Source organism: Panulirus ornatus, chromosome 43 (genome assembly GCF_036320965.1).
Source record: "Panulirus ornatus isolate Po-2019 chromosome 43, ASM3632096v1, whole genome shotgun sequence".
In the NCBI taxonomy this organism is placed as follows: Eukaryota; Metazoa; Arthropoda; class Malacostraca; order Decapoda; family Palinuridae; genus Panulirus; species Panulirus ornatus.
This window is the reverse complement of record NC_092266.1, coordinates 32676753-32692264: the sequence shown is the minus strand read 5'-3', so window position 1 is coordinate 32692264 and position 15512 is coordinate 32676753. Positions and strand designations below refer to the sequence as shown.

At 46.1% G+C, this 15512-nt stretch overlaps 1 long non-coding RNA gene across 1 annotated transcript in view; it reads left to right on the top strand.

Annotated features, from left to right (window-relative positions):
* LOC139762536 (uncharacterized) overlaps nucleotides 1–15512 on the top strand; it is an 84468-nt gene that overhangs the window by 37940 nt on the left and 31016 nt on the right. The window contains exon 2 of the long non-coding RNA XR_011715735.1: nucleotides 11899–12014. This is a non-coding gene — a long non-coding RNA (uncharacterized lncRNA). The remainder of the gene's footprint in view (nucleotides 1–11898; nucleotides 12015–15512) is intronic.

Genomic DNA, 15512 nt, shown 5'->3' with positions numbered 1-15512 from the left:
GGGGGAGGGGATGTCCCACGTGCCCCCCCCCCCAACCCTCCATAGTGACGTCTTTGGGGAAAGTCCCCAACGTTGTTCTAGTGGTTCATGAGTCACTGGGTTCACGGGCGTTTTGGGGTGCTTTGGGTGCTTGCAGTGGCTCTCTGGTTGTTTGTTCAATCTACAGTCCTTGTGTGTGTGTGTGTGTGTGTGTGTGTGTGTGTGTGTGTGTGATTCCAGATGATTATGTTTTCTCGTCGACAGGCATCAGTGACCAAGGCACAAAAAGCGCTGTATATCATCAGTTATAATAATGCAGGACAGACGAGTTTCAGAATCGTTCTCATCATCATGTAAGAAGCAGATCATACCCATCACAGGAAGTCACTTTTATCGTCATATCTACGACGTAAGCATGATTTGAATGGTAGACGAACAGGACGTGACTGACCAGCATATTGTCAGTCTGTCTTTTGAGTAACGATTGATCACGTGATCTGATCAACATGCTCAATATTTCTTTTCAGAATTGACCGAACAAAAGAAAAATATTGCTGTGACGTCATCCATCGAAGCACTACCTCAAAAGAATTCAGTGATCCAGAAATATTTTAAAAGCTTCCCCCAGATTGCACCCTTAGCTCAAGGATGAACATACATTCTGAGAGACTTGTACGGCATTGCCTACAAATTCAATGTTTAGAGAAACCTGGGAAGTTTCCTGTTCCCAGGACATTTCCAAGAATAAAGCCAGGAATAGAATCGTTTGGAGTAAGCGACATTTGTAAATACAATTCCCCGTTAGTCACACGGGAGGGTTTCAACAACCATTGGCTCACGTCACAAGGTGCATTCCTAATACCTCAAGGAAGTTTTGTTTACCTCAAGGCCCTCATATCATCAGAGCTACCGCAGCTCTACATGGTTTACCGGAGCTTTATGGAGATGTAATACTAACAGTACATATTTGTGGGATGTCCTTACAACATACTGGTTACTATGACCTTACAACACAGGAGTAGTTGTGAGAGGTTACAACATAGTCATTTATTGTATTGGGAGAGTTAGGTTGCTTCAGAAAAAAGCTTATACGTTATGCTGTTGCTTGAAAACTAAACTTGAATGCTATTATGTGGTAACCTCGAAACAAAGCTTATATGTTACGTGGTGACCTCAGAACAGGGTGTGGCCATACGGGCATACACCACAGAGAAGTATGATGAGGTGAGACACAGAATGTAGTTTACTGGAAATGTGGAAGCAGACCAAAGTATTGTCATGATGGGGTAAGGTCGCTACACACCTAGATATACTCCACGGACGGTACAGTGTAGTGGTCAGACGTAGCCAAGCATACTAACGATGTTATATAATGGATCGCAGTTGCCATGAGTGTACACCGTAGCACAGCCTACTATGGTGTTAGGCTACGACAGTTTGGAGCTGGGAGAAGTTTTCTCATGCTTCGTACATTATGACGGATAACACATCCATAAAACGATGCTCGATTGACTGCGTGAGATCAATCCTGACCCGGTGTTACATCTGGGCTCAAAGGTCAGAGATCAAGCGAGCGTGGCAGAATATCTGGGTCGAGGGCAGGTTAGTCTTGCACTGGGCCCCAGGACGTGGTGAGTGTGTGCTAGGCTCTCTACGCCCAGTAAAAGGGTGAGGAAGGTGTATTACGCTATGACCTGGGGATTGCTGGTGGTGCACGGTGTCCCCTGCAGTGCATCTTCACAATTAACTGTGAAATAAGTGAGGGGGAAAATATTCTGCAGAATAACTACCCATCTAGGAGGTAGAGCAAGCACGTAGCGCTCACCGCATATATTGCTTGATTACTGTTATTGTCTGCCGCTACGTATACAGTTGTCAGTCGATGGTTCATCTGCGACTGTTCTTAACCAATGAATGAATTATAAAAAGAATCATATGTGGAGCTGCAGAAGTGGGTGACCGAGTTGGGAAGAGTGTAATAAAAAGAGAGGTTGACAAAGATGAAGAGGTTGTGCTGAAATGGTTCGGACATATGGAGAGTGAGTTAGAAAAAAGTTGACAAAGAAGATATATGTGTCAGAAGTGGAGGGAACAAGGAGAATCGGGAGCCCAAATTGGAGATGAAAGGATGGAGTAAAGATTTTGAGCGATCGAGGCCTGAAAAATCAGGAAGGCGAAAGATGTGCTGGGGAGAGTGGAACAAAGTGGTATACCGGGGTCGACGTGCTGTCAATGGACTGAACCAGGGCATATGAAGCTTCCGGGGTAAACCATGGTCTGTGGGGCCTGGATGTGGATAGGGAGCTGTGGTTTTGGTGCATTACACATGACAGCTAGAGAATGGACGTGAGCGGATGTGGCTAACGCGGGAAACGGCATTATGAAAAAAAGATTGTTTTTTCGTAGTTGACTTCCATTAGGTTCTCTGCAGAGAGAGAGACAGAAGGCGCGCGCGCGTGTGTGTGTGTGGATGTTTGGTAGTATCATATTACTGAACATGATGCTACGTGAGCATATGTACAGGCCAGTGTTCACTTGTTCATCCCGGACACACCACACCTATAGAGGCCAGTGTTCACATGTTCAGCCTGGACACACCACGGTTGTTGAGGTCATTGTTCACGTGTTCAGGCCGAAGGTACACGTCAGCAGCTGTGGACGCTTCAGGAAAAGTGTGGCTTAATTATTCTGGTGACCATCAGGCGGGAAGGCAAATTTCAGGAAAACTGCCAACAAAAAGGGAGCGTTTTGTCTGAGGCCAAACAAAGTCTCAACACAACGGTACGATCCTTGAGCAACGACGGTACGATCCTTGTCCACGACGTTGCCCTCCCAAAGGTCGATATTATGACCCCTTGAGTAGGACTATACAGGCAGGATCCGGACCTTAGCCCGTCCTCAAAAACCTTCTCCCACGTAGAGGCTGCTCGTGAAGCACCTCACGCTGCTGGGTGCGGTACACACGGGTCCTGCCTCGTAGTAGGCTTCCATCACGTCCGCTGAAGCGACAGGGAGTCACCATGATCCACACCAGCCTGGGTGGAGTATCCTGTTTGTGTCGTTATTTCGGCGAAATATTAACAAGAACATTCGTCGTGGATTGTCTGCTGTTTTATTTTAGAATCCAAACAGAAATAAAAAGGTCTTTATAGAGGCCATATTTCATCAGCTGAAAATAAAATGGAAGATTTTTTCTTTAGAGGTGGAAGAGCAACAGTTTCAAAAGCATAAGCTATAGTTGTTTGGGGTAACGTGTGTGCTTTATAATGAAGTTAAGTATGAGGCAGCTTGAAGGAGGGGGCCACGTGAGGATATTCTCTCAAAGGCTCAGTCCTCTGTTCTTCATGCTACCTCGCTAATGCGGGAAATGGCGAATAGTATGAAAAAAAAAAAAAAAAAAAAAAAAATATATATATATATATATATATATATATATATATATATATATATATATATATATATATATATATATATATATATATATATAAGGCATGTGTACGTGTAGGAAGAGAGGAAAGTGATTGGTTCTCAGTGAATGTAGGTTTGCGGCAGGGGTGTGTGATGTCTCCATGGTTGTTTAATTTGTTTATGGATGGGGTTGTTAGGGAGGTGAATGCAAGAGTTTTGGAAAGAGGGGCAAGGATGAAGTCTGTTGGGGATGAGAGAGCTTGGGAAGTGAGTCAGTTGTTGTTCGCTGATGATACAGCGCTGGTGGCTGATTCATGTGAGAAACTGCAGAAGCTGGTGACTGAGTTTGGTAAAGTGTGTGAAAGAAGAAAGTTAAGAGTAGATGTGAATAAGAGCAAGGTTATTAGGTACAGTAGGGTTGAGGGTCAAGTCAATTGGGAGGTGAGTTTGAATGGAGAAAAACTGGAGGAAGTGAAGTGTTTTAGATATCTGGGAGTGGATCTGGCAGCGGATGGAAACATGGAAGCGGAAGTGGATCATAGGGTGGGGGAGGGGGCGAAAATTCTGGGAGCCTTGAAGAATGTGTGGAAGTCGAAAACATTATCTCGGAAAGCAAAAATGGGTATGTTTGAGGGAATAGTGGTTCCAACAATGTTGTATGGTTGCGAGGCGTGGACTATGGATAGAGTTGTGCGCAGGAGGATGGATGTGCTGGAAATGAGATGTTTGAGGACAATGTGTGGTGTGAGGTGGTTTGATCGAGTAAGTAACGTAAGGGTAAGAGAGATGTGTGGAAATAAAAAGAGCGTGGTTGAGAGAGCAGAAGAGGGTGTTTTGAAATGGTTTGGGCACATGGAGAGAATGAGTGAGGAAAGATTGACCAAGAGGATATATGTGTCGGAGGTGAAGGGAACGAGGAGAAGAGGGAGACCAAATTGGAGGTGGAAAGATGGAGTGAAAAAGATTTTGTGTGATCGGGGCCTGAACATGCAGGAGGGTGAAAGGAGGGCAAGGAATAGAGTGAATTGGAGCGATGTGGTATACCGGGGTTGACGTGCTGTCAGTGGATTGAATCAAGGCATGTGAAGCGTCTGGGGTAAACCATGGAAAGCTGTGTAGGTATGTATATTTGCGTGTGTGGACGTATGTATATACATGTGTATGGGGGTGGGTTGGGCCATTTCTTTCGTCTGTGTCCTTGCGCTACCTCGCAAACGCGGGAGACAGCGACAAAGCAAAAAAAAAAAAAAAAAAAAAAAAAATATATATATATATATATATATATATATATATATATATATATATATATATATAACTACCACAGGACACCTTTCAAAGTTGTAGTGTTATCCAGGAACTCTTTCCAGGAGCTTCAGCTCCAAGGCAACGCTACCTTCAGTTGCAGGGAAATTATGGAGTCCTCGTTGGAACTCGTGTGCACTCTGATAAACCTTTATCCTTTTCATGAGTCTGACGTCATCGGATTTCTTTTTGAAGTATGATTCATTTCCTTTCGACAAGTTATTTCCATTGATCAGATATAACACTGGCCCCAGCATGGAGCCTTGCGGGATCCCCCTTTGTTGCTTTCGCTTGGCTTTAAAAACGTTTCTGTAGCGAATTATCTATCAGTTGTATTTACTTTTCGCTTGGCTAAGAGTTCAGTCCCCGACACCTACCTACAATTCCCTGCCTTTCATTCTTCTACAAGTGAGAATCAAGGGCCACCTGGCAGCCCCGGAGTAGACAACCTAACTACGGTGGTAGTGTCGTCATTACGAGGTGTAAGAATGACCAAATTTCCTCCTCGCGTGTGTGAAGATGTGTGACTCAGGTCGACGTGTAGCTCAGAAATTTTCAGCAATGTGTTCATGAGTTGTAGCGAGCCAGCCAAGAGCAGAGGGCATGGGAAGGTAGGGAACATTCAACAGGGAAATTCTGGCAGACGCGTGACGCAAGACGTGGAATATTAAACACACGTGGAAGAGCAACTGTTTACCTACAACGAGGAGAGAAAAAAAGCGGGAAATGATATATGTTGATAAACAAATAAGAATGACTTCGTTTTTTAACAATTTAAGATAAGCAGTTATTGATGAAGTTAATGAACAAGATTATTGAACAATGGAACGAACATATGAGAGATGAATGGCTAGATAAACGATCAAGACACAACTTGCTGGCCGGAGTGTGCTTTAGGGAGTGTTTGTCGTCCCTGTAATCTGTGATCCTTGCTGCTCAAGCTGTGGTCCCTGTAGTCTGTGGACCTTGCTGCCTGTGGTCTATGCTGTCTTTGGCTACTTTAATTTGTGGCCCTTGTTGTTTATGGTTCCTGCAGTCTGTGGCCCTTGTAGCCTGTGGTCCCTACAGTCTGTGATCCTTACCGTCTGTGGCCCTGTCGTCTATGGTCCCTGCAGTATGTGATCCCTGCTGACTGTCCGTGGCTCCTGCTGCCCACGCTTTCCGTGGCCGCTGATGCCCACGTTGTCTCTCCAGACAGAGGACATGTCTGGTAATTGGAGACTACACTGGCTATTTACTGTGGACTTTATACGTCCCGTGGTCATTTAACGACTATTTACGGTGAGCTTTCAACTTTGTTACGTCAGTACTGCTTTTGGGTGGCGACGCGTCATACCATGTGTGGTGGAGAGAACACAGTAATGCGTGTCCCACCATGTCAGCCGCCCAGTGGTAAGGAAGGGATAAGTTTAAAAGCTTATTGACGAGTGATCATGTCTGGGTTGCTGGACAGAACGGTACGGCACCCGCATAACTGGACAGTACAGAACAGTTTCTGTATAGCAAGACAGTACGGTACGGTATGGTACGTATGATAGGCTAGTATGGTACGGTTTCCGTATAGCAGGCCGACAGTAGAGGGTACGATACGGTTCTTTGCGTAGCGGCAGAAGATACACTACGACCCCGGCTTAACAGAACCACCCAGGAGAACCCCTGACCAGGGCGATCGTCTCCAGGACGACCTTCGGACCCCACTGGGAAGTCCTGGTGCACTCTTCCCTCATACAAGTGACCACACTGCCTGGTTTAGGTCTTTGGTCGTTAGTCATAAGACCTGATTCACAACAACGTAATCCAGATTTACTCTTTGCATTACATACATCCGTAGAGGGACGTAAAACCCGAGTCGAGCAGTGGACCCCACAGTGAACCGGAGTTGCCATGGCAGCAAATGTTCGCAGTGTCATCGGCGTCCTGGTTGGTCGTCTGATGGAGTAATTGTGGGGAAGTTGCATCATGTGCCTCGTGGTCACCAGTCACTGGAGGTCTGGCTGAAATTCAAGATGGTTTGTGGTGTTTTCGGGAAGGTTTGCTTCTATCTGGGGTGTATTGTCCTATGTTTAACTTGAGTAAACACATGATAATCCTTTACTTCATATTACACACACACACACACACACACACACACACACACACACACACACATACACACATTTGCTAGTTTATTTTCCAGACAGTCGTACATTTTATTTCTGTAGCTTTGCTTGCTCTGGACGTCATGGCCTCGGGTCTGGCAATCGTTCTGAACAAGAGAACATGAGGGTATGCAGACAGCCTGACCTAGCCATGCCCTTGCAAGCTGATGTCATTACTCGAGGAAAATTCTTTCGCCTGAAACGAACGTGGGATCAACCGCTGAAGATTCCTAAAGTTGTTCATATGGTTAGGTGTATGACTGCCGCACGGGCGTCTCTGAAGTGTTGTACACGACGCCATCTTGAGAAAAAATTGTTTCTGGGATTCAGCCATCGTAGTCAACTCACGAAACAGATCAAAACATCATCGAGGTACTCCTCGCCCCAAAGGATCTCACCTTCTCCTGCTCCTGTGTGTAGAGTAATCTTCAAGCTCTAAAAGCATATATATATATATATATATATATATATATATATATATATATATATATATATCACATTTCGGTGTAGTAGAAAACTTTATGATTTGCAACTGTATTTCGAAAGAGAAATACAAAGTTAGCGCCATAATTTGTAGTTGACATGTGTCTTGCGTAGTCTTGCTATCCACTCAGCAACAAGTCCAATCTGTTAATAGTAAAACTTAATGAAGACGTCTTGTTCCAGAATTATCTTTAAGCCTTACAAAGCGATCTTGCAGCCATGAGCACGACGGTACAACACTTGAACATGACGGTGCGACAATTGCGTATGACGCTGCAACCTGCGAGTCCAGCTTATCGGCCCTCACTGAAGATGGCCTGGCCTTTGACTTCACCCTACAGGGTCAGGTCAGAGGACAGGCCATCACACCCAAGGATCGGTCTGCACTCAAGGTGCAGAAGTCAGTGGTTCGCTGAGTGCCACACCACCTACCCACCCCCATGCCAAGACTGATCTCTCTATGCATTTTCTTTTTTTTTTTTTCAATTCATTTCAGTGTTGGTTTGGTCAATCTTTTGAGGTGCACACAACTTCATAGTTCTGGTCGGGTTTGTGTTCCTTGTAACCTGTTGTGAGTCTGGGAGTTGAGGTATGGAGGCCGCTCAGTACTTCTACTGGACTTACAACTTATAATATTCAACTGTAGTCACTGAAAAGAGGACAAAAGTCATGTTCTTAATTTTTTTTTCGGTCTTGCACGAAGGTAAAGAAACAGATGAAGATACTGCTAAGCTTGGAGCAAGATGCGCGTGATGAAGCTGTTTATATTGGCAAGTGAGGAGGTGTGTGTGTGTATGTGTGTGTGTGTGTGTGTGTGTGTGTGTGTGTGTGTGTTTGGTGAGGAGGGCGAGCCAACTTTGTTTTCTTGGTTGGTCATTTTGGTCTGTCAACTTCCACTGTCATTAAGGCTGCCGAGGTCGAAGTAATAACACCCTCAGGAAAATCATGAACTCTTGGCAGTCTTAGGTGAACGTGGGATCCACGTCCACCTGATTATTGCTCATATCCTCCCAGGTGTTGCCAGCTGGTGTAGAACACTGTGTTTCCTATCCTCCCATGTGTTGCCACCTGGTGTAGAACACCTTCGCTGTGTTACCCAGGCAGTATAGGTACCTGGGCATTACCTGCCAGCCAGGATGTCCAGATGAAGCCTGGGGAAGCCATCTACAAGTGTGCGGTGCCACTAGATTAGCACGTGGAGAGTATTTCAGTGTTAGTCTGCAGGGATATCTAGGGGTCAGCCTGCAGGGATGTCTAGGGGTCAGCCTGCAGGGATGTCTAGGAGTCAGCCTGCAGGGATGTCTAGGGGTCAGCCTGCAGGGATATCTAGGGGTCAGCCTGCAGGGATATCTAGGGGTCAGCCTGCAGGGATATCTAGGGGTCAGCCTGCAGAGATTATCTGTTCTGGGGTTAGTCTGCAACGATTATCCATAGGTGAGTCAGCTGAATATGTTGTAGACGTTGTATTTATGTGGCGTTGATGATGGAGGTCGGTGTATGGTGTGGATGATAGTGTGGTGTGGATGATAGTGTGGTGTGGATGGTAGTGTGGTGTGGATGATAGTGTGGTGTGGATGGTAGTGTGGTGTGGATGATAGTGTGGTGTGGATGATAGTGTGGTGTGGATGGTAGTGTGGTGTGGATGATAGTGTGGTGTGGATGATAGTGTGGTGTGGATGATAGTGTGTTGTGGATGATAGTGTGGTGTGGATGGTAGGGAATATTTAAGCATAAGGACATAACGAACATCAAAAGACTGTCATGTTGTTTTCATCATTATCTTCGTAGTTTCCACTGTGGGGTCATGTCCATACAGCCTCTGTAATCACATCCTTAACCTTTACCTGCTGTGTTAAGTAAACCATGAACAACGCCCTTACTTATACAAGTGTTTTTTTCACTCTTTACACTGCCTTCATTCATCAAGTGTATCTAAAGTGTTTGTATAAACCACCTTTATATAGAAGATGCTTCTGTTGCATCTGATCCCTGATGATTCCTTTTACGCTTGTATTTGACATATTCCCTCGTCCTAATCACATCTGTCCCTCTCCTCCCTGGTCTGCCTCTCCTCTTTGTACCTTCTTTTACATATTCCTGATCACCAGCCATCTACCATTTGGTCTACCTGACCATACCATCTTAAAAGAAAAAGTAATCTATGTGAGTTTTGATGACTTCCTCACATACCTTCGTCACATCTTTATATCTTCTGTCCTCCGCATACCACAAACCTACCCGTCCATCCTTACTGCTCTTGTGTGTGACGTATCCTGAATTATAAAGTATAAAGCTTAAGCTTCACATACATGCATCACAAGCAGTCCGTCCGTCTGTCAAGCAGACTTCTTGCCCACACGCTTGATTTTTTCCTAGTCACTGCAGCTTTCAGAACACCTCCGATCTACCCCCCGTTCCATAACTTTGCTCTCAACCTGCGCAGTGCCGTTACCATCCTCACCTGCGCATTGCCGCTATCATCCTCCACTGCGCAGTTCTGCAACCATCCTGACCTGCGCAGTGCCGCTATCATCCCCAACTGCCCAGTGCTGCAACCATCCTAACCTGCGCAGTGCCGCTATCATCCTTAACTGCGCAGTGCCGCTACCATCCTCACTGAACTTTATCGCTATTTATCCAGCCTCATCTGCAGCATCCAGCCCCTCGCCATGCAGACGCCATGCACTGTGATCTCCCATGCCTCTCTTTAGTTAACCTCCTCCTCCTCCTACTAGATTCATCATTGGAATGGCTTGCCATTCAGTTCCAACTCTTCCTCTTAGTTACCCAACGGATCATCATCATCATCATCTGTACACCGTAACTGTAGTAAGTACTGTTGCATTTTACCATGATTATTACCTTACAATCAACCTCACCTCACGTTCACGTAAATATCCTTCTATAAAAAAGAATTGAATAACCAAGTTGACATCAGACATCCTTGACGCACTCCCACATTTATTGTGATCCACACACACACACACACACACACATCAGAAAGATGTCTGAAAAAGATCCAATTCTGGACATTTCTCAAGCTTAAGAAACAAGTAAGGCTCTAACGCTGACAAGTTTTACCGTGAAAAGTCCGGTCAGTGAAGAGTTCCAGAAATTACTGGAACACACAAAAGTAGCCATCGTTCTGAGAAGCTTCAAGACAGGCGTCATGATGAGTCAGGTAGTAGCTGGAGCAGGTCCTCAAGGCCAACCGCTTTTCTTGTTCCCAGGCTTTCGTTAAGTGTTACCCCATGATTACCCCGCTCCTGCTGGCTGTGTACGACGCTCCTGGAACCCAGGCGTGGAGGCCTGGAACTGCTGTGCGAGAAGAACCCAGGTGTGGGTCACCGGCAGCCACCCAGTTGTGGGTCACCCGGCAGCCACCCAGGTGTGGGTCACCCGGCAGCCACCCAGGTGTGGGTCACCCGGCAGTCACCCAGGTGTGGGTCACCGGCAGCCACCCAGGTGTGGGTCATCCGGCAGCCACCCAGGTGTGGGTCACCCGGCAGTCACCCAGGTGTGGGTCACCGGCAGCCACCCAGGTGTGGGTCATCCGGCAGCCACCCAGGTGTGGGTCACCGGCAGCCACCCAGGTGTGGGTCACCGGCAGCCACCCAGGTGTGGGTCACCGGCAGCCACCCAGGTGTGGGTCATCCGGCAGCCACCCAGGTGTGGGTCACCCGGCAGCCACACTGAGAACGCTTAATGGGCCGGCCAGCAGTGTTGCCTGAGGTTTCTTCCCCCAGGTCCCTTGTGGTGATAGGTCTTGACCCCCGGAAGTAAGGAGTGGACGCACCTATCAGGCTTAAGGTGTGGTCTAGTGAGCCCTAGAGATGATGGAGGGCGGCGGAGACAAGAAAGTGAGCTGTTTAGTCCACCACAGAGTTATGGAAAACCATTAAGTGTAAAGTAGAGATGACAGGAAGCGTTCTAGTGCTCCTTAACACTATCAGGATGTGACGTGATGACCCTGGAGTGTTTCAAGTAGGGTCAAGGTGCAGGGCGAGGCCTTGTGGTGACGGACTGATATGGAGACAATCATTTCTACAGACTGAAAGTCCCGTAGATATCGGTAAGAACCTAGGAGGAAGCAAAATATTATCCGGGTATAGCAATCCAGTAATTACCAGGTCGTACCCGAACTACCCACGCGTTTCCAGTAGTGATTTCCGACTCAGATATATTGACGTAAGCGCGACGTCACAGTTAGGTTACCTCCGCATTCCGTTTTCTCTTTGTTGGTCAAACTTGCAGCTAAGAGTGTTTTCTTCTGTGTGTGTGTGTGTCTGTCCAGATGGACGCAGGTGTCTGTCTGCCCCTGTATGATTTTAAGACGTGTGTGTGTTTGTGTAACTACCTATTTGTCCTGTACGGAGGGGAGGGAGTTCTACACTGGTGGGACCCCATCTCTTCAATATCTTCGACTGTCATACAACTCGGATTTATATACTCTATATATCCAGTTTAGTTTTTCCATTCGTCCACATCTCTGATACTCGTACATATATAATTATTTTCATTATTTCTTACAAATCTCATATGTTGTTCCTTTTCTGACGTTTGGTTCCTCTTTCTTTCTATCTTTCAGAGAATTGGCCACTGTCAACATTGTCATGTTAAATAAGAAGAAGAGTGATCAAGTCTCTCCTTGCTCTTTCCTCTTCCGTCGTGACCTGCTATCATAACCTTTATAATGCATGGCGGGTAAGTGTTATATAGACTCTAATCTCTTTCTGTAACTGAACTCTCGTAGTTATGACCCAATCAAAACATCACTTCCGGGATTCGAATGAAGATGAATCTAAAGTTAATTTTCGTCCATCATTAACTCGCTTTCACAGCATCAGCCAAGAGCAGATATCTACTACTGTGCAAGACATAACCATCATAATCACAACGACGGTACGATCCTTGACCACAACGGTACGATCCCTGCCTGGCTGTGATGACGTGGCCTCTCACGTGATCATGAAGGGTCAGGTCACGTCACTTTTCCCAAGACATTTGACTGTCGTTGTTTTCATGGTTTGTACCGTCTCGCTTGAGGGTCGTATCATCATGTTCAAGGCTAGTACTGTTTTAGTCAAGGGTTGCATCGTCGTGTTCAAGGGTCGTACCATCAGGAGTCGAAGCGTCGTGGTCGGGAGTCGTACCGTCGTGGTCGGGAGTCGTACCGTCGTGGTCGGGAGTCGTACCGTCGTGGTCATGAGTCGTACCGTCGTGGTCGGGAGTCGTACCGTCGTGGTCGGGAGTCGTACCGTCGTGGTCGGGAGTCGTACCGTCGTGGTCAGGAGTCGTGCCGTTGTGTTGGAAGGTCAGGTCATCGTGGGCAGAGTTAAGTAAACACTTGGCCAGCTGGCCAGGAAGTTGTCCCGTAATAGACATACACCAAGAGGTTAGTCTGCATCCCGTTTTCTGTGGACACGGTGCAGCTAGCCGGAAGGCAGCGCGATAAGAGTCACCAAACTGTTTACATCCGCAGTTGGTTATCTCAGCTGGTGTGTTCTCCAGATCAGTTCACTCGTATCTTAATTCATTGTCTTAATAATCTCGTATGATCACATCAGGATCTGTATACCGCTAAACCATTTATTGTTTTCCCATGTTATTTACTCTTCCAGTAAACTTCGGTACATTTTGAAGAATTGTTTGTGTTGAGGAACTTTGGTCGATTCGTCCAGCGATGATCACCGTGTGTGGACCAGGACGGACCGGGTCACTAATACGTCGTCGTCCCTGGGTATTACGTCAGCCGCTCTATCATATCGTTATGTACTACGTAGGTTAACGTTTGCTGTAAGAGACAAACCTTGCGTTAACGAATTATATATACCGAAGTCTACTATGTAAACAGTAAGCGAATTGGGGCGAGTTTCACACACACTGTGTAATACCTTGTCCAGTGGGAGGGGCGCCCTTCTCGCTCCCACACTTGTTGACTGACGACGCTGAGTCTTGGATCAGACACGTTCCCCACACAGCCCGTGGTCATCACGTGGCCATCACGTGACCTCGTGTGACTAGCATTTCCCTGAACATTTGTTTAATTGGTCGTCTTCATTCTTTCAGTAAACGAACCTCCCTTTCCTGGTTAGGTTAAGCCGAGATGTGGGATCAGGTCAAAGGTCAGGTCATCCCACCCAGGGGTCGAACTCCTGCCGCCCTGTTCAGGACGGTAAGAGGCGGGTGTGTCTGCTGTATTTCTACATTGTTCCTCTGTATGTATTGTATAAGAGGAGACACAAGTGTTGGCTGCTTACTAAAGTCGTTCTACGTACAAAGGATGTACACTGTGACCTTTAGTGAGGCCTTATGATATATAAGTTGGGATGAGAACGAGAGATAATTGTGGTGTGTGGCTGAATCATGGGAATGGTGGGGGAAGATGGGGATGATTGTGGTATGTCACAGACATGGTGCGGGAGTATGGCAGCCACCAGAGGTATGGTGTATGGTTCCTCCCTCAGTGATCACAGTGGCTGGCGGGAATCAGCGGGGGAGGTGAGGAGAAGAGTCATCTGAAGTATTGAGGAGGGCCAGGTTCCTTCTCGTGAAGTAGAGAGTTCCACTGTGGGTCCGGATGATGAAGAGCAACTTTTCTGGATAATGATTAGTGAAGGAACGATGAGCGGTTGGATGGTTAGCGACCCTTCAGGCACTTCGCCCGCTCAACGGGAGTGGGTTAAGAGACAAGACAGTCGAGAGTTATACAGAAAGACGGGGGGACGGTAGGGGGACGGTAGACGGGGGACGGTGAGTCATGGTGGTGGGGAGGGAGCCAGCCTCTCGGGTCCTCTCACGTTACACACACGTTATCAGAGTTTACAACTGGAGCAGGCAGGAGTGACCAGGTCTGGTTGAGATGATGTTTAGCTCCATCACTACAGGATAAAGTCTTGTTCGTATTTCGCGTGCTTATCAAGGACGTATGAATGTTTGTGTGCCACTTCTGCTTACACACACACACACACACTCACACAGGTTAGCATTGATGACCACGAGTTAGCACGGGTTAGCCCAGGGCCGGACCCGCATGAGTTCAAATCCTGGGGTTAGCAACTGCCCTGCATCCAACCCAGGGTTGATTAGTTGGGATGAAGACTCGTCAACACCCAGGATCGTTATGGCCGCCCCAGTCATAGCCAACAACAGAAAAGCTTTGAATTCTAAGACCATATACATTCTCACTCTTTATGTGTCCCTTAACTAAGTCATCTGTGGCCGTACCTCATGAATTAGTCATAAATTTCTATCGATATAGTGATACTAGGAATGATAGATATTCCTCTGCAGTTATCGATGTTTATAATGAATTTAGAATCGGTGTGACAAATACTGTTTTACGTGAATTGGAAAATATTTGTGAGATTCATTTTTCATATCAAAAACCTTATAGATCTCGTAATATTCTATACGAACATTGCAATGTTGGAATTCTGTTATTAGCCTCTAAAGAGTTTATAAAGGTGGTTGTCTGCTATTAAGTTGTGTAAGTTTGGAAACTGATCAAAGAAAACGAGAAAATCTTGATGGCTAACTGAAAGAATGTTGCTTGTCTGAAGTCTTCCTACGCTTTGCTTGTATTGATGGTGCAGTAAGGTCACAGTTTACCTATAATCCTTGTCATTCACATTGCCTAAAATTGAAAGTCTGTGTTTAGATTCTGACGAGCTCATTATGAATCTAAGAAGCGGAAAACTTGGTTTAAAGTATCTGTTTAGATGTAAACGTATACCTTATAACTCTACATAAAAGTATGTTTTCCTGTTGAGAGGAGCATAGGTATCTAAAGATTTTCAAATTTCATAATATAAGAATAAGAGATACCATTAATGAGGGGAGTTTGGACGTAACCTGATTCAGAATGGAGACTTTGCATGTCCCTTCCGTAGAACGGTCTGAAGGTCAAATATTAGAGGGACTGGATGAAAACAAGGGAAAGCAAGATTGTTTCTGTGATAAGAAAAAGTAAATATCTTAATGAAGCATTAGGTCAGTCATGCAAACATAATAAGTATATATATACTTATGGCTCCAGAGGAGATGAAGGTGTAGGCTTTTCCGCAGTTATTCAACACCTCGTATGGCGTAACTACCGTGAGGGTCATCCATGCTCACTGCAACACTGTTTGGTAGTCAGGCTACACCGAAGTGATCACTCCTCAAGAATGAATTTACAATCCGAGTCCCCGTGGGTACTGC